Source organism: Notolabrus celidotus, chromosome 3 (assembly GCF_009762535.1).
Source record: "Notolabrus celidotus isolate fNotCel1 chromosome 3, fNotCel1.pri, whole genome shotgun sequence".
In the NCBI taxonomy this organism is placed as follows: domain Eukaryota; kingdom Metazoa; phylum Chordata; class Actinopteri; order Labriformes; family Labridae; genus Notolabrus; species Notolabrus celidotus.
The window spans coordinates 13,506,639-13,530,156 of NC_048274.1; the positions used below are offsets into that span (position 1 = coordinate 13,506,639).

Sequence of the window (23,518 nt, forward strand, 5' to 3'; positions counted from 1 at the left end):
TTTGCTTCAGCTGCTGTTTTCTATGTAGGACAAATCAGTGAAGTCAGCTGATTTTGCACAGAGAACTTAGAAATTCACTGAAACACAAGAGGTTACTTCAATGTCCTCAAGAGCTATTTACTTTAAATGACAACTGAGAAAATGTCAAGAAGTCATCATCAGCTTTTCTTCTTCCCAAGGTTGCTGTCCTACAACCTGAGCATCTGAGTGAGTTATCCTTAATGTGGTCAACTCCCTGCAGACTCTCTGTTCCATATTCTTGTACGTGTTGGTGGTTTTTGTAGCAGAGAAGGGCGATTGAGAGTGTTTATGTTCCTGGCTTGTACAGAAGCTTCTAATGTGTAACGCAGGGCACTTCAGCATTTAAACGCCTGGGGCTATTCTCTAAGTGGTCTTTACTTTGAAAACACAGGTGCCCTCCAGGGGTTGATGAGTGGTGGTTGTGTGCATGTGTGTGCATGTCTGAGGACACAAGAAGCTGGGAGGGTAGATAAAGGAGTGGCAATGTTTTGAGGCCCAGGCAGTGGTCTGAATAATATATCCATACATCATCAGTCCATGTCAGACTTTGATTCAGTATGGTGGTCTCGCAGAAACCGCTGTGGTATTATCTTTAATAATGCAAGCTGGGATTAGACGCTTACTCTTTTATTTTTGATAAATATGGGCAAATCAATTAATTCTGCTGACATTCCCCCCACAGCACATAAACCCAACAATGTGCTTGGCTTTCTTGTTTCACTCTCTAAAGCAGGGCTGGATTGTTTTGTTTTTATGTCCTAGTTCTGACAAAAAAAAAAAAACTCCTCAGTGGAGAGAAGATTTGTTATGGTTACAGAACGCTATAAAATAACTTTGAATGTTGATATTTGAAAATCTAATGAGATTTAGAGATTGTAATTCAGAAACATAAAGTTGCACATGCTGCTGATGCGTGAGAAAATAAGTATTCCAAGAGAAAACATAACATTTCACATTTCACAGTCAATAATTACCCGTCAGCCTCCATGGCAAAGCAAGGAAATGTATTCTACAACCCTGTGTAATATAAACATGCAGCCATCATGTTAATGCAGCCTGCACACATGTTCAGTTTCCTGGTAGGAAACCGGTTTAAATGAGGATAATGCGAGGGAAATATGAGTCTGTTATGCATTTCACAGAGTTTATGGTGTCACTGAGTGCATTACTGATGGAAAGGCCTCATGGCCATTTTAAAGGCTATAGACCACTTAGCAGATCTCAGCTGGTCCTGATGCCAGTGACCTTGGTAATGAGGTGCAGCTGGCACAACAAGTCATTAGGCCTCCATATCTCCACCTTTAGAAACCATCTTTTATTTCCATAAAACCTTTTATCTATTTCTCTGTGTGCTGCTCTGCAGTCTATCACTGGTCGAAGGCTGTTAATGACTACAGCAGTATAGCAAATGTCATTACATAGCTTGTCTTATCAATACTTCTAAAAACAGAACATCAATGGAAACGGAGGCAGAGCAGATATAATGTGTTTCTGGTAGTGTCACAATCTCGTAGGTCTAATTAAGCTAAGTTCAACGGAAAGACTTCATGAGGGGAGCGAGAAGAGGAGAGGGTGACCCAATTAAAACCAAATCGAAACTCAGACTTTCTCTCTAGTGTGGCTCATGCACACGAGTAGCAACCTGTGAAAACAAGGAGAACAAGCTTTATTAGTCCCTAAAATAATATTAATATTCCTGCCTAATGAAAGTGCCGTTTTTTTTCACCGTTTCCCTACACTTGCCTGTCACTGCTCAGTTCATAAATATCGTCTTATTATGATCATCATGACAATATATAGAAATTTCAGAGCCAATTACCAGAATGACAGGTGGAATGGGTGCGTGCTATGAAGAAATGAAGGGTTGCCATGGTGATATAGCCAAAGAATCAGACTAAATGTGTGTATGGTCATGTGACCAATATATCTGGCTGAACTGTTGTTCAGGCCCAGCAAAGGCCACTTAACCTCAATTGCTGGCTGCAATTGCCGTCCAATCTGGCTGAATTTATTTACTATTTGTGTCTGATGGTCAGGCTGGCCGTCTGCTTCGTGCAGCCAAAACCAAACCTTTCAGCCACAAAAAACATGGGACATTTTCAACCCATATTTTACAAATAGCCCTCGAGTGGTGAACACACACAGAATGCATCCAATGACGCTTCAGATAATACTACAACACCAAGAAGAGGTGAGCACAAAGCGGGTCACACAAGTACGGCATAAAAAAAACACAACACAGATAATGTAAGAACCAAGCAGCAACGTCCGGTCTAAAAATACGAGTTCAATGCATAAGTGCTAAAAGCTGCAGTTCACCGAGGATCCGCTTGAGGCTGGCTCCGGAAGTACCGTAAGTCACATACACTTCAATGGGAAAAGACAATCTGTACAGCAGAAATAAACATGTTTACAGCCTGGTACAAAAGACGAGTGTCGTCTGGATAGCTCATTTCTCGATCGGCTCACACCGTGAGGGGGTTGAATTTTTATTATAACGCATCAATTTCAAAGATATTGAGATAACAAATCTTCCAATGAGAGGCACAGCTGCCTGTGGGAACACTGTAGCTGTTGGCTAGGAGGCTCAAACTCTGCCTCTTTACGTCACACTGGCTCGACAGCAGCATTGGCCTCAAAACAGTGCTTCAGAAACAGATGGGTGACGTCACGGATACTAAGTCCATATTTTATACAGTCTATGGTAAGAACAGGCAAATAAACATGACTATCAAATGTGATTGCATTGCCTGGTATAGTTGAGCGACATGCGAGAAAGGCTCATCTTCCCAAAGTGCTGTTAGTGATGTTGTTTCTGACAGCTTTAAAAAAAAAAAAGCATTCTTTCTGATCCGTGTGCCGTTCACCGATAACCTCTGTACCTATATGTGCCGCGTGAACTGTGTCCCACTCAGTGATCCCCTTATTATGAATACAATACCTTATGCATAGACATGGATTAATATTTGAGAATGTGTAAAATGGAATTGGAAATGAAATGACTTGGATCAAAAGTTAATTAAGGAACACCTTGCACAAATATATCTTTTCAGAATGTGCCTGCTCGTACTGGAGGAGAGATGGGATACAACTGTGCCAGTCAACAGCAGACTCGAACAACAAATCTACTCTCGAACCAGAGATGAGCAAAAACTGGCCATTCAGTCTTTTTATTGGTCCTAATCAGAAGACAAAGTCTAATTGAAGATGTACTCTAGAAGCTACTTAGTTCAGCGACTCGATTAATTCAAAGCAAAAGAGAAAAACTCAGTGGCAGCATGGTGGAGAGCTACACAAATCACTCTCTGTTAGAATTTTTGAATATGTTTATCTCCTATAACAACTGATTAAAAGTCATTCAAAAGTGAAATACAACATACGGCAATGCAGATGTGCCACTGATAATGATGTTGGAAGGAAGCGTGTGGACAGAAATTATACAAATAAATAAATAAGCTCAAACAAACGGAAAAAATCATCCCACCAGAGCAATTACGGATCTAATCAGAGGTTTGTGCTCTCCTATCTCGCTCCCATTTGCATCATAACACAGTGTGCAATATTAATTTCCGAGTTTACTGCTTATTGGAAGTGCAAAGTATAAAAAGCCATTAAGGCCCCAAATAGGAAAGCAATTTGCTGTCACATGGATTCAGCTCTATTAAAAAGAAAAATCTTGTTAACCATTTGGAATTAGAGTCATTTGGCAAAAGGCATTCTGCCGCACTCCAGTAAAATAAGTAATTATGCCTCTCTTCCTTCCATCCCTCTCTTTCTTTCATTTGCACAAACGTAGTGGGGAGTGGTGGATGGGGAGAGCGACTGGATGCAAAGGTAATTAAAGTTGTTGGCTATCTGTTTGTTTAATGTAGGGATCAGGCCAGCTGAGAGCCTTGGAGGCGAAGGCAAGATGAGAAACACATCCATTTTTCTGTCTCTGCCTACCAACCCCCAGGCTAACGTTCATCTGGTCCATATATCACTGATTCCAGTCCCGCAATCCACAAACCAAACAGGGACCTATCCATACAGAAAAACTTGCAGTGACTATTCCTCTGAGCTTATCTCACTTTCATTTAGGTTCCAACTGAGTAAAATCTCATTAGCGCTTCTCGGTTGTAGGTTTACTGTTTAAATTAAACCATTTCCTCAGGCCCTGGTGTTTTAGAAGATTACAAACTACTGTACGTACTTCAAATGTTGTGTGACATACAACATTTCACATGCCAATAAATTAGCTGTTTTTATGTTTTGTTGTGTTAGGAAAAACAGAGGTGTTTTCAATGTTACCATATATTAAAATGGTACACACATTTTATCCAGGGGTCAACCACTTGATTGGCTTTTGTCCACTATATTCAGCATTTGTCCAATTTTATTTTATTTTACCGACCACAGATAAGATTGGCAAATAAAGAAGAGCACTACTTTGGCTCCACTGCTGGCTCCAGGTCTGTTTTTAGTCACCACTCTGTCCCACCTAATGTACCACCAAGCGGCAACCTCCAGTCTCAAAATATGAAGCCCATGTGCAAGTGTTATAAACTGCAATTCATCGAGTATCCGCTTGAGACTGACTGCAGAAACACGGGAAACCACATGCAAACCAATTCAAAAAGACGATCTTTGCAGCATTAATAAACATGTTTACAGCCTGGTTAAAAAAAAAGGCTTGGCTCTACGTAGCTAATTTCTCTATCGGCACACACTGTAAGGGGGTATTTTTTTCTAACGCAATGGTTCAGAAGATATTAAGATTACAAGTTTTTGCCCAAAAACTAAGGACATGACTGTCTTGACTGACAGGCGGGAGCACATAGCTGTTGGCTAGGAGTCTCAAACTCCGCCCCTTTATGTCACACTCTGCCTGGTTGAGTTCTGCATTTCCAATATGGCTGCCGCCGTCGATTGGCTTCAAAACAGCTCTCAAGAACAGATGGGTGACGTCACGGATACTACGTCTATTATTTACACAGTCTATGTGTACCACCCATAACACTTCCTGTTTGGCTAGACGTCATATGAATGTGTGATGTAAATGTACCATAAGGGTAACTGGTTCGCTGTTAACTCATGAATATGATGTTGAAAGTTTCCATTTGCTAAAGACGTTTAAAATAAGTCTTGTGTCAGAGTTTGTAATTATCCAAATTCTAAATTTTGACAAAAAGATTTTTGATAAATGCATGTCAGTTCCAAATACTAGGAACTAAAAATAATCTGTATTGGTATTGGTCCTGAAAAATCAATGGCGGTGGAACCATCCCAATTCTAAAGTATGGTTCTTATCAAAACAACACAAAATACCGCTCCAAACCTGTTCCCATCACATTCTCACACCAACAGACTCATTTGCAGTGAACTCTTGCCCCAAATCTTTACTTTAGCAGTATTTTCTAGATAGTGTCATGACCTCTTACTCATCATTATCAGCTCAATGGGTAACCAGTCCAAGATAGGCTCAGCTCCCCTCACTCCTTCATAAGAATGAAAGCCAGAGAAAAAAAAGGGGCGATTTATGGGGTGGCATGTATGGCCTCTTAGGTGTTTTATGGCTGGACCTGCAGGGCCTATTTAGGAAGCGCTGCGTGCTCCGTCCTGACCACAGGTATTGATCGTCAGCAATGGCCATGGCGTGGCTGACTAGTTAAAGCCCTGCATGTGCCCTCACAGGGAGATGAAAATGAGGCCTCTGTGTGTAATGATCTGTGTATGAGCTGGGAGAGGAGGCCACAGACACAGAGAGGAGGAGAAATTAAATCATTCCTTTGCTCTTTGAGGAGAGGCGCTGCAGCCAGCCATGCTCGGCTGCTTAATGTGGGATCTGTTTTTGAGAGGAAAATTAAAAAGAGAGAGAGAGAGAGAGAGAGAGAGAGAGAGAGAGAGAGAGAGAGAGAGAGAGAGGAGAGAGAGAGAGAGAGAGAGAAGCCAGTGAGAGCGGAGGAAAGAGAGATAAATGGCTAGATGTGGAGGCGGTAAATGAGAGCATCCTGATGCAGAGAGCTGTGTGCGGATGTCCCTAATGGGGTAGGCTGATGTGAGCTGTCTGGTAGCTGACCACCACGGTTACATTGCCTTCCTGCTTACCCCACACCAGGCCCTTCCAGCGCTGAGACAACCACGCTCCATGCTAATTGGCAGAAAACGATGGTGCATAACAAGTACAGAAGAGACATTGGTCTAATTTGAGAGGGGGTGAAACGATGGATAAAATGCTTCTAATCATGTGAGGAATTTTCTTGTCTGTGAGGCAGAGTCTGCGGCTTTCTCTTCCTCCCCCTGGAGGACCACGAGTCAGGACACACAGGGACAAAGACTTTGTAAGCATTGGATTGTGAATCTATGCAAGCTTGCAGACAAAAAGGAGCAGCAACACCTGAGTTCCACTTACATAAGTTGGACAGTCAGCAAACAGCCAGGCTACAGGTTTCACTCAACTTTAAAGTCATCAGCCACAAAAAAAGGAAAATTAACATATCCTTATTTAATTCCACAGAGAGAATAACTTTTATCCATGTGCTCAGTTTGAGAGTAGCCAACGAGAAGCGTGAACTGGAAAATCCCAGTGTCAAAATCACTGGAAATATGGGCTGGTTCAAAATCAGAGTGACACTTCCCTTAATGAACCAGCTTTAAAAAAGTGATGGTGGGTGTGAAGATGACAATCACTGAGAACAGCTAACAATGCATTGTATTGTTTTCACTGGAGTAAGTCAAAGGCACACAAAACCTTTGCTGAACATCATGAAACAAACGGTAACAAAAGAACAAGAAAATGTGAATTTCCCTCACAACAACTGTTTCCTTGACATGTTTGAAACACTCAACAGATCTGGGGTAAGAGATGCCAGGGCATGAACAACAGGGACCGAACCTTTATGACTGCTGTGCACCCTTTGTATGACCCCCATCCTCAAAGCCTCTCACTTCAGCCCCACAGGGGTGAGTGCTTGTTCATTTCACCTCGGCGGCCTCATTAACGCAGCCCTCTGCCATCATTAAGACGTTTGCAGTAAAATTAATTGAAAGACAGATTAAAAATAAATTAAGAAAAATGCGTTGCAGAATGCCTACGTGCACTTCATAAATCACCGGGGCAAAGCCAGGAGCCGGCTTCCCATAATTAACTGCAGACTATTTATTTATCCTGACGGTATAAATTAGAATTCAGACACACAGATTATATTAGGGCTGTCTGCCATGCGGAACTGCTGAGGGGTGTGCAGAATATTTTAAGGATACAAAGAGAAGAACAGAAAGAGAGAGACAGAGGTAGGAAGAGAGAGATAATGTGTAAAAAGGCAAACAATATGTAAATGCATACGAAGCAGAAAGATAACATTTGCGTCCCATGGAGAAAGTATTTACTGAGGCGCTGCATAAAGAAACAATAGACAAAGCAATTAACAGCAACAATCAAGTGCATGATTAAATAAAACAACAAACGGATAAATAAATGAACTGTGCAAACTCTTCCATCCACTACTCATTTGTAAAAACAGGATACAATTTGAAGTGAAAGTTTTGATAGCATTACTTGTATTCAAATGTATACACTGTGATCAGAAGCACAGCTGGTGACATAACACTGCCCAGAAAATATCCCCCCTCTCTCTGCTGTTCTCCACTCTCCTGCTGTATCACTACCTGGCCACTTCACATGCAAATGCAGACTAAACCTCTCCTGCCAGTCAGCCATCAGACCCCTCTCACAGACGCAGACACACAATCTCAGTCTCTCCCTTGCTGTTGATGCGTCACTCTCTGTGCTACAGTCAGTGCTAGCCACACACTGCCTCCTCGTGGGCACAGTGCCCAGACTGGCAAGGAGCCAGACTTGCTCTGCCAGACTGGACTGGCAAAACGCTCCCTTTCTCTCCACACTCCAGATTCCCTGCACATCCTTTCATCAGAACGCCTGTGGCCCTCTCCTCCTCCTTTCTCTGTCTTTATTCTGCACCACAGCTGAGATCCACACTTTGAAAGTATGCCCTCCAACCAGAGAGGGAAGAAAAAAAAAACACTGCCACTACAACTGCTGGGGAACAAAATAAAGCACTGAGACATTTGAATGCTTGGTTATTATGCAATCACACTGAAGGCAAAACCAAGTTATCTATAAACAATGTTACATCAAGGCACCGCACCAGGTATCAGGTGCAGAGTGCGGGAGAATGAACAAGCAAAGAAAGCCCCGAGATGTATTCTTTTTTTGTACATTTTTATGAATCAACACAAAAGGATGGAATTTGAGCCTCCTTATTTGCAGTTGTTACAGTGACAGATATGACAATACAATATGGAGCTGCCAGAACTCACTAAGTCGTTCTTCACAGAAGAAAGGGTTTGATATGATCTGCAGTGCAGCCCACAGGCAAGGGACAGATTCTCTACTTATAGGATGTAAACAAAACTACTGATCACAAACAAAACCAGAGTTAACGCGTTGAAATCTGTACGTCTGTAGTACATATATACAGAAGAAAATATAGGAAACTAAAGAATGGCCTTATCAGAGATGCAATCTAAAAATGGGTTGTAAATTTGTGAGTGTCTAACATTGCATTAAACTGGCACATGAATTCAATTTATACAACAACACAAAAAAAACCCAACCTCAAATCAAACAATCAACGGCAAACAAGGGAACATTATTGAAAAATAATCTTCAAATCTCTGCAGCAGACTTCCTGATTCTGTTTTAACCGCTGTAGCTCACAATATCTTCATCATCTCTTCATTTTTGTTGATGCTTTTGAACTTACGACCATAAATCCAGGACTATTCTGGGATTCACTGCTCAGGTGGTCACGGTCACAATAAAAAAAATCTTGCGGTGCATCTTAAAGAATATTTATCATTTCTCTATTGTCTGTTATGCAAGTCTGCCAGAGTCCTACTGTGAAAGCCTCACAGAGGGAGACTTGTGCACCGTGCTGCTCCCAGCACACAATCCATTTAGATCCTACTGTTCACAGGGTTACATCTACTTCCCCTCTGAGTACGATGTCAATTCGAGCCCTGTGTTTGTGGTGCGTATTTGCGTTTTGATTTGGAGACCCTTATCATGCCTGTGTTTTTTGCAGGTCTACTGGGAGGCAGGCACAGGACTGTGAATAACCTGTGCTGTTGAGGGCTGGCTGCCTTGCTTGTTGTCTGTTATCACAAGCGCATTTTAAGTGCAAACAATAGACCAATAATTCACTCTGTCTGATCATCTATCCACACTGCTATCGCTGCAAAGCTGTATCTAAAACTGTTATCTGTAATGAAGCAATGTCACATATACAATCATAAATTTACCCAACTGATGTTAGCAGGGTTTACACCCCAAAATAACAAGCAGGTTTTTACAGTCACAGCACGTAAAACAACCAGTCTGACTCAGATGTATAATTTTGTTTCCCTGGTGAGTAAAACGCCTTGGAGGCAAGTGCATACACAGCAGTCATGTTTGTTAAGATACATGGCAAGAGCTGGCCTTTTTTCTCAAGCACCGGAAAAACCAGTAAATCACCAGCAAAGAAAATAAATATATACTTATTACATTCTGCACACTGCATATATTCACCTCCTTAACATATTGCAAAGGCACAGAGCAAATGTGCAGTGCTGCACACGGGCAAAAAACATGCCATGAAAAATGACAGCAGGGAGGGGTAACTGCAGACCTGGAATATAATGGTGCGGTGGAGCGGAGGAGAAATAATCATACCTAGTGGTGGGGGATGAAGGGATGTGGGAGGAGCAAGAGGAAGATGAGTCTGTGCCCTGTAGCAGGGAAATGGAGCTCCACTGCTCTGCTGCTAGGTGCCTGATTCCCCAATAATGCTGCACAAGAGCTCCCTTCAGCAAGAGGCAACAGCAGGCAGCTTCTGTACTAGAAATACATTCTCCTGACATCCAACAGCCACGGGAGACAATTACAGATACTGCAATATTGGACAGTGTAGAGTAGAGTAGGAACTCACGTTCAAGTTACATCCAAACAAAGAAACATGTTTATCGAAAACAAAGCAAATTATCAGGAAATTTCTGGAAACGACACCGCTTTCCAGCTGGCTCATGCCCTTCACAGAATTCTGATTAGGACTCAAATCAGCTTGCAGTTCTCTCTGTGGCCATTGGGTGTCTCTCTTTCACTTTGCATGGCTGAAACTCTCTCTCACCAACAGAGCTCCTCTGTTCCTGAACTCCCATCCACACATAATATATACACCATCATTTGAAAATGGCAGCTTTTTGAAAATTCACCTTGATTATCAGACATTAAAAGTGACTTCTCCAGAGCTGAGTGTCTGGCTAGGGGGATGGCTGCAGACGGCAGAACAATGCAGCAGGCTTGATATTAATGCCTGGCTGGGGTGTGCAGGGAGGAGAGAGGAGCCAGCCCTTTGTTCTCTCCTACAGCCAATTATTTTTTACGTGTGCCTCTTTTCAAAACAACAAGAGAGAATTTAATTTTAATGCACTCTCTGAAAAAAAGGGAGAAAAAAAACATCTACAGTATTCTTAAACAGAGATAGGGACTAAAACATCAGCAGTTAAGCATATATACACACACCCCTGTTTGAGGCATATACATACAGTACGACAGAGGTAACAAGAGTTACATCCAGCCAAGCATACACAGCAGCAGAACTCTTCTCATGCAAAACCCAAAAATATATTCTTTCTCACCCACAAACCAAAGCACAACTGTACACAGACCTACCTTTATGAGAGACCAAATGAGAAGAGAGACACAAAATAAAACCACAGTATATCATTATACAGGAATATGGTTCAGCAGTGGGGTGCACGCTTACATGTGCATACCCAGGACATGATGATAAGAAAGCACACAGTAAAAATAGCAAGGATTCCTGATCAAATGGCATGAAAAATAAAAAGCCAGGATTGCTGTTGGTAGGTATGTGGCCAAATATTTTTCTAATTGGAAGGGCACTTTATCTTGCTGTCAGAGAAGCAGTAAAAAGCAGTGCTGTTCCCAGAAGGAGAGGAGCACAGCTTGCTGGCCTTTTATTAGTGCTGGAGCTCTGATATATGCGTCTGCACCAGGCTTTCATCAGAAACCAGCACCGTAAACACACACACACACAAGAAATTACATTACTAACCAGCCCACTGAAAACAATATTAAACATTTTGGAAGCTGTATTTTCTAAACATGCAATCAAAATACACACAACACAAAATTACTTCCCAGAAGTTTTCCACAAGGAACAAATGATGCTAACTGTAACCAGGGGCATTTTTTATGGTTTACAGGTTAACACAGTAATAACACATCAATGGCTATACAACACAATACAGCATTAATACCCAGAAAATAATGAGCAGTGTCCAGAGCAAATAAATGCTCAGTACAAGCAGACAGTGTAAATGGTAGTGTTACAAGCAGGCAGTGTAGAACCATTAAGTCACCAGAGAATTGGAAAGCACAAAATACAGAGATAGGGAAATACAGCATGCACACTCAAACACTGCAGCATAAACTCTTACATATGCAGTTCATGCAAAGCCAGTTTTTGCTCACAAAGGGATTTCGAACTGACTCATACAGACAGACACACAGGCACAGACAAAGACTGGAGGACTAACAGACGCATGCGCACACACGCACATACACGTTTACGACACACACACACACACACACACACACACACACACACACACACGCACACACACACACACACACGCACACCCACGCTCACAGCACACAGGCTAAATTAAATTTCAGTCCTTGGGCAGACAACTAAACTGCTTGTGTGTGGGACCTACTCTGCAGCACAGCAAAAGCAATTCTCTGTAGATGGGGAAATTAAAGGGCAGAATCCAGCCTGTTTATGGCCCTCACTCTTTCCTCCTCTCAATCAAATGTTTTATTAGCAATCATTTGGTCCTAAAAGTCATGTACTCGGTGGGCAGCTGGTGCGATGACAGCAGCCCGCTGGACAGAAACAACCACTCCATCCCCAATTACTTACACCTCAGAGTGCAAGAAGCTCTAATTGAACACAAGATAACTATGTTCAGAAGAGGGAATGCTTACCTACACTTTAAAGCTGCTATTATGCCCATACTTTCATACTGTTTCCTGAATAACCCTCAAAATTGGTTGTATAAGGAAGCACATGATGGAGTGCTAAGTAACAGCTGACTATACAGAACATGTTTACCGTGTTTTGTAAGAAGAAAAAAAATAGCCTAGCAGGCCAGAGGGTGTCTGGAACTAGCTGAGCAAAGAATAAATATATATAAAAAAATGTGATCCTACAAAGGGAATAATAATGTGAACAAAATGCAACAATAACACAAGACTTTATTGATCCGCTATGGAGAGTGCTTTACCTTGTAAAATCACTGTGAGGTTCTGTTGGCTGAGGGCTGAGCAGTTGGAAGCATTGTACCTGCTGATTGAAGCAGCCATGTTGTACAACTCTGCATGTAGCAGCTGGATCGTCTCTTCAGTCTGGATTGAAGAGAAGAAAGAGGAGCGATCAGTAACATATACAGTGTCCATTTATATTTCCTCTTCCTACATAAGAAATGACTCAGCTTTCCATTGCACGTCTTATTGGTTTGACTTGGGCAAACACATTTTGAATTGAACGGCTCATTTCTAATTAAATAGGTTAATGAAAATGAGGACGAATCAGAAAAGAACAAGAGGAAGACATAGTCAAATACTTTTATATAGGTGTCTGTTTCTGCTGTAAATATGACTCCTGTGTGCACATTCACATGCATCTGCTGCCCCCCTCGATCTCTCTCCATATTGTATCACTGAGGCATCTCTTTCTACCCCACAACCCCCACCCTGCTCTGCTCCTCTCTCCTCTGGTGTCTGGAAGCAGTAATCTGTTCCTGAGCCAGCGCTGCTAGGATTAGGCAGTGACTGCAGATAGGATATATGCGTCATTAAAGCGGAGAGCACAGCATTGCAGAAGGAGAGAGACAAAGTCAACAAAGGTGACACAGAGACAGAGGAGAGAAAAAACAGACAACAACATGTGCCCGCTCCCCCCCTTCCAAAACACACACACACACACACACACACACACACACACACGCACGCACGCACGCACGCATGCACACACGCACACACACACACATTTGTATGAATAAAATCAAAATAAAAACCTCTACTGTATTCTGCCAAACATATACACATGCCTGCAACAACACCGTGAATATTGATAATATAGTGTTGTTGTAAAGGTAATATGCATTGAACTGAAAGCAGTAATGCACTGAATATACATGGGTAGACAGATAATAATAATTACAGATACATTCTTAAGAACAGTTGGTGATGTGGCTTGTATACAAAGCTGCAGATATACCGTTGTTTCCTTTTTTTAAACTGTAATTATTAACACAACTACAGTAGTTCTGAGTTATAAACCACAACAACCATAGCAGGGTTGAGGTGGCCTACAGTTTGTCAGGCTAATAGCAATATGTGTCGAATTGTTCATTTTCAGGCATCAGCTCTTTACATACTGCATTAGATTTGACTCTGAGTGACGGATTCATGTCCAGATATGAAACTTAGTCCAACTTCCTACTTTGATTCACACTGTGTACAGATTTTTACTTGTTTCAGCAGCAAATCCTCCCTAAATAATATCTTAAAGAAAATCATAACCTGTTACTGTGATGTTATGAAGGTGAGTTCACACATTATCAGACTGGACTGTGTTTATCTCACCCTGCTCCTGTTGTTCTGTGTCCTATACTGGCCCTGTACAACCCAGGAAGGTCTTTACCACAGCTGAGTGGTACTGAAGTCCAGATCTTTTTATTTTTTCAGGTGATTTTTATAGTTTTAATTGTTTGATTGTTGTATGATTAGCCCTTAAAAGTGGTTTGTTCATGTTGAATCTGTTTTGTAACTCTGTACGTCATGATCTAATATCTGAATGGCTGCAGAACCAATCTACCTACGGGTAGAAATAAAGTTACCTGATCCTGAGTCTCTAGATCTTTCTATTGGTTGGCCGTCTATATGTTTTCTGTTTTCTGTGTTGGAATCTCAAGCCTTTAAACTTTCTTGCTGAATTATAAAAAGTGAATAAATTCTCTGTCAAATCTGTCTTTTAAATATAATGCCTCGAGATGGTTAGCTATGCCAGCATGAAGACAGCAGTTAAATGGAGAAATAGATATCAGTCCCTTCCAAAAAATTGAACTAAAGTGGTTTATCTTTTTAGCTAAATCTCTGTTAAAGCTAAGAGGAAAAAAAACAATTGTTCATTCAGAAGCTTTGCTGGTACATTTTGACTAGTCAGATGTGAAATACACGTAAACAAGCTCAGAATGTTTTTTTTATGTGTAACTAATCCGCTGTCACTTCTTGACCAGAGCCAGTTTGCAATAACTGTTCATCACGTTTAATGAAGAGACCGGCAAAGAGGAATAAACAAATCAGAAACCATGAGCACATATAGGTGATGGCCTCATGTAACACAACTACACAGTAGCCATCTAAATCCCACTGGAGTATTAAACAGCCTCAAGTTAAGAGCTTGAGGATGAAGCCTCTGTGGACCTTTCCCCTTATAACTGCAATGTAGAACTGACCCCCCCAAAAAACTATCTGAGCAAAAAACTTTAGAACAAACTAATTTTTAAAACTCCATGTTTGTCAAAAAAGCAAATATATAACAATCCAAAGAAAAGCACTGAGTGCTTGACCCTTTTTATTCAGTTTGAATGTTTGTCAAAAAGTATTTCATGGCTGTATGTTTGATGTTCTGCACCTAAAGTATTAAGAGCGGCTGGGATGGCCCAACCCACAAATAAACCCACAATTTTTATTCCAGTTGACATTTTCTTAGAGTTGATAAAAGCCTGAAAAACACAAATGTGCTAAACCGATGCCTTCCAAATTGTCAGGCTTGTTTATACGTACAAGCTAATGTACATTTGAAGCCAAACAAATGTAAATGGATAGACTGAAAGAAACTGGATAAGTACACCATGGTTCTCAACACTATTCTGAGTATTCAGGCTTCGAGCCAAGAGTCCAAACTTTTTCATTTCGATGTCGCCTACAGAGAAAATTAAACTGTTGGAGTAAGCTGACTTTCACTTACCTGAAGTTGACTGCCACAGGTAGCCAAGGGAGACTTCTTGACCTAGGGATCATTATATTAAAGGTGTCATTAAATGGTTAGACTGGCAGCTAAAACACTGTGTTGTTTTTAACATGGCTTCAATTGATAATCAACTGCTCATACGGATTGCAGCCGGAAAGTGAACCTTGTTTTGTTTTGAGTATGAGCTTAAGTTATGAATAAAAATGAATAAGCACTTGTTTGTTTTTCTTGATAACATAATTTGTTCCTAAATTAAATCAAATGTACTAGGCAGTGCATGATGTAATTATTTGTTCCATAAAAGGCTCAGCAAAAAATTACATTAAGCCATCAACATTTTTTGGGATTATGAACAGTAATCCTCCAAAACTATATTCCATAGATTCTAGATCTGCAAAGCAGATATAACTTCAAAACAGCAACAGAATAGACTGTTTCTACTTGCAGGAACACACTCCAGGCAGCCAATGTGCAAGGCAAGGATTTCAAGTACTCCTTTAGTTATGATTTTTTGTTTTTGCCCTCAGAACTGTCACAGCCCCACAGAGTTGGTGGTTGGTCATGTGTGTACTTGTGTTAACAGAACGTAAGGTGAAGTAATTGTTGAAGCTAGGCTGACCTGAGATCTCTGCTCCAACTCACCTTCCATTAATGCCTCTTTCTCAGCCTCCATCTGTACCTGATGCCTGATGGTGACTAACTGCATCTGAGGAAGACATGAGACAGATAGAGATGACAACCAACAAAGGAATATTACAATCCATATGTAATATAAAGAATATGTATTGTGCTTCACACAGATTTAGCTCTTGACAACATTGACAATGACATCTGATGTGTATTCTGTCCAAAGCATATGACTTACAGTTTTTGAGTATTTGAAATAAAGAATACAATCTGCTTAAACCATTTCCTTTCATTATACATGTATTGTAACTTAGTAGTTTCAGTCCATCCATCTGATCAGTCAAGAATAGTTTCTCACTTGACACTGAACTTCATGTAGATTGTTGAACTGTATGAATTGGTCTTGATTTCAAGAAAATAAATCGTGGTTATCTGAAACAGAGTTACAGTAAAGAGGCAGGTAGGCACTGTCTTCAAGCTACTGCTGTCCTAAATGTTCAGGGCTGTGATAGCATGCTTTAAACTACTGATGGTAAAAGGATGAATGTTTCTACATGAATCCAAAGAGACCTTTGGAGGATAAGTGTTACGAAGTGCTAGAATGTGCGTTTTCTTTTATCAGTGACAAGGGGCGCTGGTGGCCTAGCAGTCTAACGGCCATGTCCGGTCCGTCTCCGATCTGTCACGGTGCTGGATCTGATAGGTTTCTATTCTAGTCAATGTGTTAACTCCCACTGGATCCGCTCCATTGCGTTCCGGCTGCGTCTCTGATCCGGCAGGTCGGAACGCAACGGTTCAGATACGCAAGACTTCTATTTTTGCCGGATGTCGGAGCACGACGCATCAATATACATAGAGCAGATGGAGCGGGGCAGGAAGTCAGGCACCAAAACAAATTTTAAACATCCAGAATAAAACATTCTGTGTTATCGTTAGATCGTTTTTAACTTAACTATGACAACAAAATGTCATTTTGAACAGAGGCAGCCCTGGAGTCATCAAATCAGAGCTTTTCAGAGGCTGATAAAGACAACATGGATGGAAAGAGGAGTAGGATAATCCTTGATTCAGTGTTTGCCACGGGAAAACCTCTGTCACATGACTCCAACTGTCCGGCGATCCTGCTCTGTGCTGCATTCCGAAAACGCAACCAGTGGGTGTTGACAGATGAGAGAGCACAGAGCCGGACCGCAACAGATAGGAGATGGACCGGACATGGATCTGGTGGAAGTCCTACATTCCTCGTCCCAGCGGTTGCTGGTTTGACCCCCGGCCTCAACCATATGTTGCATGTCTTCCCCCACTCTCTACTCCAAACATGTCCTGTCTATCTTCAGCCGTCCTCTCAATAAAGGTAGAAATGCACACAAACATAACAAAAAACAAAAAAAATCAGTGACAAGTTATTCCAGTTGAAATAATAAATATTCTATGTCACTCACTTGAACATGGGCTACAAGTGCAACAATCATGAATGGTTGGTAAATTTGGTGCTGAAATATCATACAACCTGCCACTGATCACTGTACCTGCAGTATATATAAGACGTGGCAATGAACTATCAGTTGCATGGAAGTATGCAAATGGACATACAGTAACAAGCTTTGCCTACGATCATGAGTGAGGGGCCGCAAATATTTAAAGGCTGGAAATGGAAATTCTACAAGCAGAATTTAAAGAACAAAGTAGTGACTTTTAAAAGAACAGTTAGTTCAAGCAAAACTTCTTGTGATGTCTCACTTATAATCCCAAAAAAAACCAAGACCCCTGAACTCTTTCCAGAGTTTTATGGATAATTTGTTTCTTGGTGATGCTAATGCCGAACCACTTGAGAGTCAAAGAGGAGAATCACCCTTTAGTTATTACTGCTGCAACCCAGTGTTCAAAAAATGAGTAAGATAGTGCTATAATAGTGAATTTTTTTATAATGTTGATGTAGATGTGGGCTTTCATTATAAATAAAAAGATGACTTCTGTATATTTTTTGACATTCAACATCAAAAGGCCTGAAAAGTACGCTGAACTTCTTTTGAACCAACATACTTAGAATGTCTGTCCAATAACTTCCTGTTTATCTGGTGCCTGTGCATCACTATTAGACACAAGTTAGGGAAAATCCCTTTTCCAAATGTTGCCATACAGTGCCACTGGTGGGCAAAATCTCCACAGGCTAATAGACTGAAATTAAGTCCATATATAGTTTGGTGTCTCCTGGAATGGTTTGAATGAAAATCAGAGTGGGTGAAAAGTTAGCACAACTAGTGGGAGATTCCTGTTGACTGAAAGAGCAGTAGGGAGAAAGTGAAAATAGGCAATGATCTGCTGAGTAGCTAAGACAGCACTGGGAATGTTTCAGTCAACAGTAGTAAGAGCAGCACTGAAATGACACCTCAAGCTCTGATTGAACGACACAAACAGAGTCTGCCCAGAGGCCCAGCAACAGGTGACACAGACACCATCAATCAACACAGTCAGAGATTCAGATTGGTCAGTGTTTTTTCTCGAGGGATGTAAGCAGGCAGAATTTTTCTAATACATGTCAAAAACCCCCAGTCATCCATCATCAGAATCCTGGGTTCATTTTGCCCGTCACTGTGACTAAGTGCCTGTTTGTCATACAGACCATGTTTGTCTGTTGACTCCAGTGGACATACATTCCTGCCTACCTGTCTGTGAGGGACAGATTTTTTCCTTCTGTGCAACATTTTTGTTCTTCTATAGATAGTAGATAATGCCATTGAGTTAGCACTGTTATGAACCTGTCTGATAACCCAGATACGTATGCATTGGGACCCCAGAAGCTACATTCTTTCGAGTCAGATGGCAACAGTACAACCATATCATGAATCAATATCAATCATGCTATCATATATGAAGCGATGCTGAAATGGAAATGTTTCAAATGTGCATTTTGAGCAGAAATGTCGTTCAGCTCTAAATGCACTGTTGGGATGGACACATGAAGCATGATGTGTCTGAGGCCTAGTGCAAAAATGTGGACCTAGCAGTGAGCACTGTACCTGACTTTGGAGCTCCTGGGCCTGCTGCATCTGGCTTTAAAGCTTCTTTTGGGTCTGCTCCATGTGATTCTGCTCCTTTGGAGATCCAGACGGCTCTCCTGCAGTTCAGGCAGCAACTGAGAGATCCTCGCCTCTGGATGTCCAGCTATTGAACCACAAAAGGAGGCAGGGCAGTGAGAGAAGGAGAAAAATCAATCCAGTACACAGAGCCTATCCTCTCTGCACAGCCAACCTGCTCACTGTGTGGCTGAGCCTGAGATGCACCATGGCTCCCCATCCTACTACGCAGATTCTCAGAAATAAACTACTGTAGGTCCAACTGAAGACCAGCCTAATGTTTGACTTTATCAACTTATTCTGTGTCAAAGGACTGCAGGACCAAGGGCTGATTTTGCCTCAAAACAAATGTTAAAAATATGCACGATGAAACATACAATTATCAAAAGTTTGTATGCAGTTTTATTCTACAACATCCTTGTTGATAAGTACGAATGCACAGAAAAATATTCAGCAAGTATAACGATCGAGAATTTCATGTTACAAATATAATGACAAATTAATCTATAATTTAAACCAAAGCAAGTTATGAATAAATTTGAAAAAAAGAAAAATCAGAAAGTAAAACGTACTTCTCAAACACAAATAGGAAGTGATTAACTCTAATACATGTTCAGTAATAGAGTACTAAGTACATGCAGTACTGAAGTGGTACAGTACAGCCATGAATAACGCCATGATGAAAAGCACAAGGTAAGACTAAACCACCCTTTGAGACAGGCAGCAAACAGTTAGCTGCCCGGCAAGTGCTTCGGCAATAATAGTCAGGCCACTAATTAATACAACCTTGCCAAGCTAAATCACAGGAGGGAAAGGAATGGAGGGGGAGACAGAGAGAGAGAGAGAGGGAGGGAGAGAGTCAAAGACTGTGAGAGAGAGAGAGAAAGAGGAAGGAGCTCGGGAGAAAGAAGGGAGGACATTCAGAGGAAGACAAACAGACCTAGCTGCTGGTTTACGTGGACGGAGGCTTTGGTCCGATGTGCCTGATCCAGCTGCAGTGTCATCGTCATCATAGAAGAAAACAAAGGCAGGCAAGATGGACACCCAAACAGGAACCTGGATAAGTCATTATTTAACCTTCTGCATACGGACGGGGCAAATACTCCACGGAATCAACAAAAACCAATAATGAAAAAAACCCTCTGTTTCCATTTCTTCCCTGTTCAAAGCACTGTTTTGTCTCCGTGTCCATTCTCTCTTCTCGGAATAAGTCAGACAAAAGAACCCGGTGGTAATTCCAGAATTAAAAAATACAGATTATGCAGAAATCCATTTCACGGAATCGCTTAAAACATGTCTCATCCGTTAGCACTCTCTTTCTGTATGCGATCCACACCGATAACCCTGGTCCTGCTTTCTTTCCCTCACAATCGCTCCCTCTCTCTCTATTCTCCCCTCCTAAACTGATCAATACTTCATTTAAATCATGACATTAGCACACTACTACTGGAAAAAGAGGGTGAGAACAAATAGAAAACAGCTTCTTATGATAAGTGACACAGATAACTGATGTTAAATGTCCAAGGATTGTAAGATAACTTCAAATTATTAGGTGAAAAACAAAGACAGAAATATATGCAAGTGTGCGGGGGCTGTGCTGCTGTTTTGATTTGAGCTCCTGAGCCTCACACTGATCAATACACATTTAAATCCAGGCTGAGAAAAGCTATCACAATATCTCGTCTAATCAGAAAAAGGCAAACACGCAATCCCAATTATCATCTCAAATGACTAGTGTCGAGGGGACACATGTTGGATGCTGATAGAGGCATATTTCATATTTATTCAGCAGAATTTTTACATTAGCACCTGAGCGCATAATTGCCTAATATATATGCACACTCACACTTTTATCTATTCACATAATTCACAATGAGCACAATCAATACTACCCTCTCCATACTCTGGTCCATGCTCATAAAGTGCGTCTGCATTAGATCATATAATAAGCTGTTCAGAAAACCCCAAAAGAGCCCGGCTAATTTCCTGGCGCTCATTGAAATTGCGAGCGAGAGTTACTGGCTAATCTTTCTGTTCGTCATTAAACCCGGATATTTACCTGAGCAGCCAGAGAGTCACGGGCCTGGTGAGGGAGCAACGCATCTCGATGAGAGTCTTTCGTTAGTCTGATCCCATCCGTGATAACGGTGGAGAAGCCGATCAGGTCAGGTTTTTCTCCATTGCGAAACCTGGGTGAACAGAGGCAAGGACAGGAGAAAAGAGAGAGGAGAGAGGGGCAGACCGTAAGCCAAACACTAGGCGGGAAGTGGTGGAAACAGAGCCCAAGTCGATCACTCTGGGGAACATGCACTTACATATAGTCTGGCGCCAATGTCAACCAATGAGCAATTAGGCAGACAAGACTAAAGTTATTGATCGGGGTTCAGGCTCTTTTCTCAGGGCTAACTAGCCTGCCTGAGGTTGTGTGACGGCTGCTACAGCTGTGGACTGCAAGACAGGGGAAGAACATGTGAGAGGAAGGGCAGGTCTTCCCCTCTTCAGGCCCTGAGCTCTCTAGTCGGGCACCGGACAATATCATTTAGGATGTTATTGATTCCCACATGCCTAATAAGCCTTCATTTCAAGCAGTCACAGACAGAAAGAACAGCACTTAGGAGAATGCAAACATCCAATCAAAGCTATTAAGGAAAGCAAACAATGTTGTCAAAACATCAATGACAATTTCTGAGTTTTTTGTTTCCAATTTGCAGGATAATCAGAACGACTAAAGTCAAGGAACAACCTGGAAAGAGTATTTATTAAATCCCTTTAATGCAAAAAAGAAAACGATAAATGGGTTATACATTTTAAGCAGGGGAGAAAATAGGCCTTGTAATATTGAGTAATTTTAAGCTTCACACTTTTAATGGACTTTATGCTGCTATGACCACTTCAGAGTGACAGCAGGTGTAAAAGCTCTTGAAAATTACAATTAAACATACTGGAAGTGTTACTCTACCAACAGCTTAGCCCAATGACTGCACTTTAAGGTCCAAGAAAGTTGAATAGTCGATATTTTACTTGAGATCACAGAAATTCAAACAAAAACTGAAGAACATCTTTGGGGAATAAAGTAATGACAGTTTTTTTTTTCTTCTTCTTTTTTTTCCAAACACTCCTGGTTTCCAAATTTGAGCTTAGCTGAGCTAAATACACACAATGGAAGATGTGTAGTGAGCGGGTTGCTATGGGGGATTGAAGCCCTGCGAAATGAGCAGGACCCCAGCTCAAAGCAGGAGGGTCATGTGTCACCCAGAACCAGTTCCTCCACTATAACAACCCACTCACTCTACATTATCTCACTTATTACACTGCTAATTACTTAAGTACTTAAAAAATGTTCATCAGACATTAATAAAGAAACCTTCTTCAATAAAAAGTCATATTCCTGTGATGAAAATGGTCTGTTACTCTCACATTTTGAGCTGCAGTGGTGGTCAAGTAAAAAAAAAAGTGCCTGAGTCAGTAACAACTTCTTCTTCATGTATCAGTCCTTAAACAACGCTGTATCTCATACCATGTTTTAGTAAGTGTGTACCAAGCGGCAACCTCTGGTCTCAAACAATAAGCCCATGCGGAAGTTTTATAAACTGCAATTCATCGAGCATCCGCTTGAGGCTGGCTGCAGAAACACCAGAAACCACATACACACCAATTTAAAAACGACGATCTTTGCAGCAGAAAAAAACATGTTTACAGCCTGGTTCAAAAAACGGCTTCGGTCTACGTAGCTAATTTCTCTATCGGCACACACTGTACAAGGGGTTAATTTTTTAGTAACGCAACGGTTCAGAAGATATTAAGATTACACGTTTTTGCCCAAATAAGGACATGACTGACTTGATTGACAGGCGGGAACACATAGCTGTTGGCTAGGAGGCTCAAACTCCGCCTCTTTACGTCACACTCTGCCTGGTTGAGTTCCACATTTCCAATATGGCTGCCGCCGCCGACTGGCTTCAAAACAGCGCTCAGGAACAGATGGGTGACGTCACTGATACTACGTCCATTATTTATACAGTCTATAGTGTGTACTCATGTGCCAGCTTCACCTTTAAAGATTTCAACTGTACAATTTTATCAACAGTGTCGCTCAAATGTGAGCCAATAAGCTCCGTCATACAGTGTCTGCTTTTGTTGTGTAATTGGTTTTAATTTTTGTCACTTGAAAAAAGAAATACTTCATTCTAAGAGCTAGCAGAGCTTTACAAAGTCCCTGAGGGTAGATGTGCAAAGAAGTTAAGATTTCTGTTAGTTATACCACAATTTCAGATTCTTAACCAAACAATCTATCAAAGTGAGACACCTTGGCATGGGTCTTTGACAAAAGACTTCAGTTTATTAGTTATTATTTCAGTTTGTGCAGGAAGTCTAGTCGTTTGACTCTTGCTAAAGTAATTTACACATATCTTAAAAGACGTTTTTACAAAGTTTTATTAAGTTAAAAGAATATTTCAGATTCAATCATTATTTTGCACTGAATCATAATCAGAGCTAATTGAATTACACTGAATAATTCGCGATGTGATTCGAATAATCGTCAAATAGATGCCAATGATTATTGAATAGTATTTTGGCTTGAAATGCCCATCCCGATAGTGTACAACAGCACCTTTACTTAATTGAAACAGTAGTGATCTTCGCAGCATGCTGTACGTTCATCCAATAAAAATAACTTATAAAAAA

The 23,518-nt window shown here is 41.1% G+C and overlaps 1 long non-coding RNA gene across 1 annotated transcript in view; it reads right to left on the minus strand.

The window, feature by feature from the left end:
- Positions 1-23,518, minus strand: part of LOC117810012 — a 156,674-nt gene that overhangs the window by 45,645 nt on the left and 87,511 nt on the right. Inside the window, exons 5-9 of the long non-coding RNA XR_004630664.1 lie at positions 20,892-21,021; positions 18,776-18,920; positions 15,771-15,834; positions 15,126-15,167; positions 12,376-12,496 (exon numbers count right to left, since the gene is read on the minus strand). This is a non-coding gene — a long non-coding RNA (uncharacterized LOC117810012). The remainder of the gene's footprint in view (positions 1-12,375; positions 12,497-15,125; positions 15,168-15,770; positions 15,835-18,775; positions 18,921-20,891; positions 21,022-23,518) is intronic.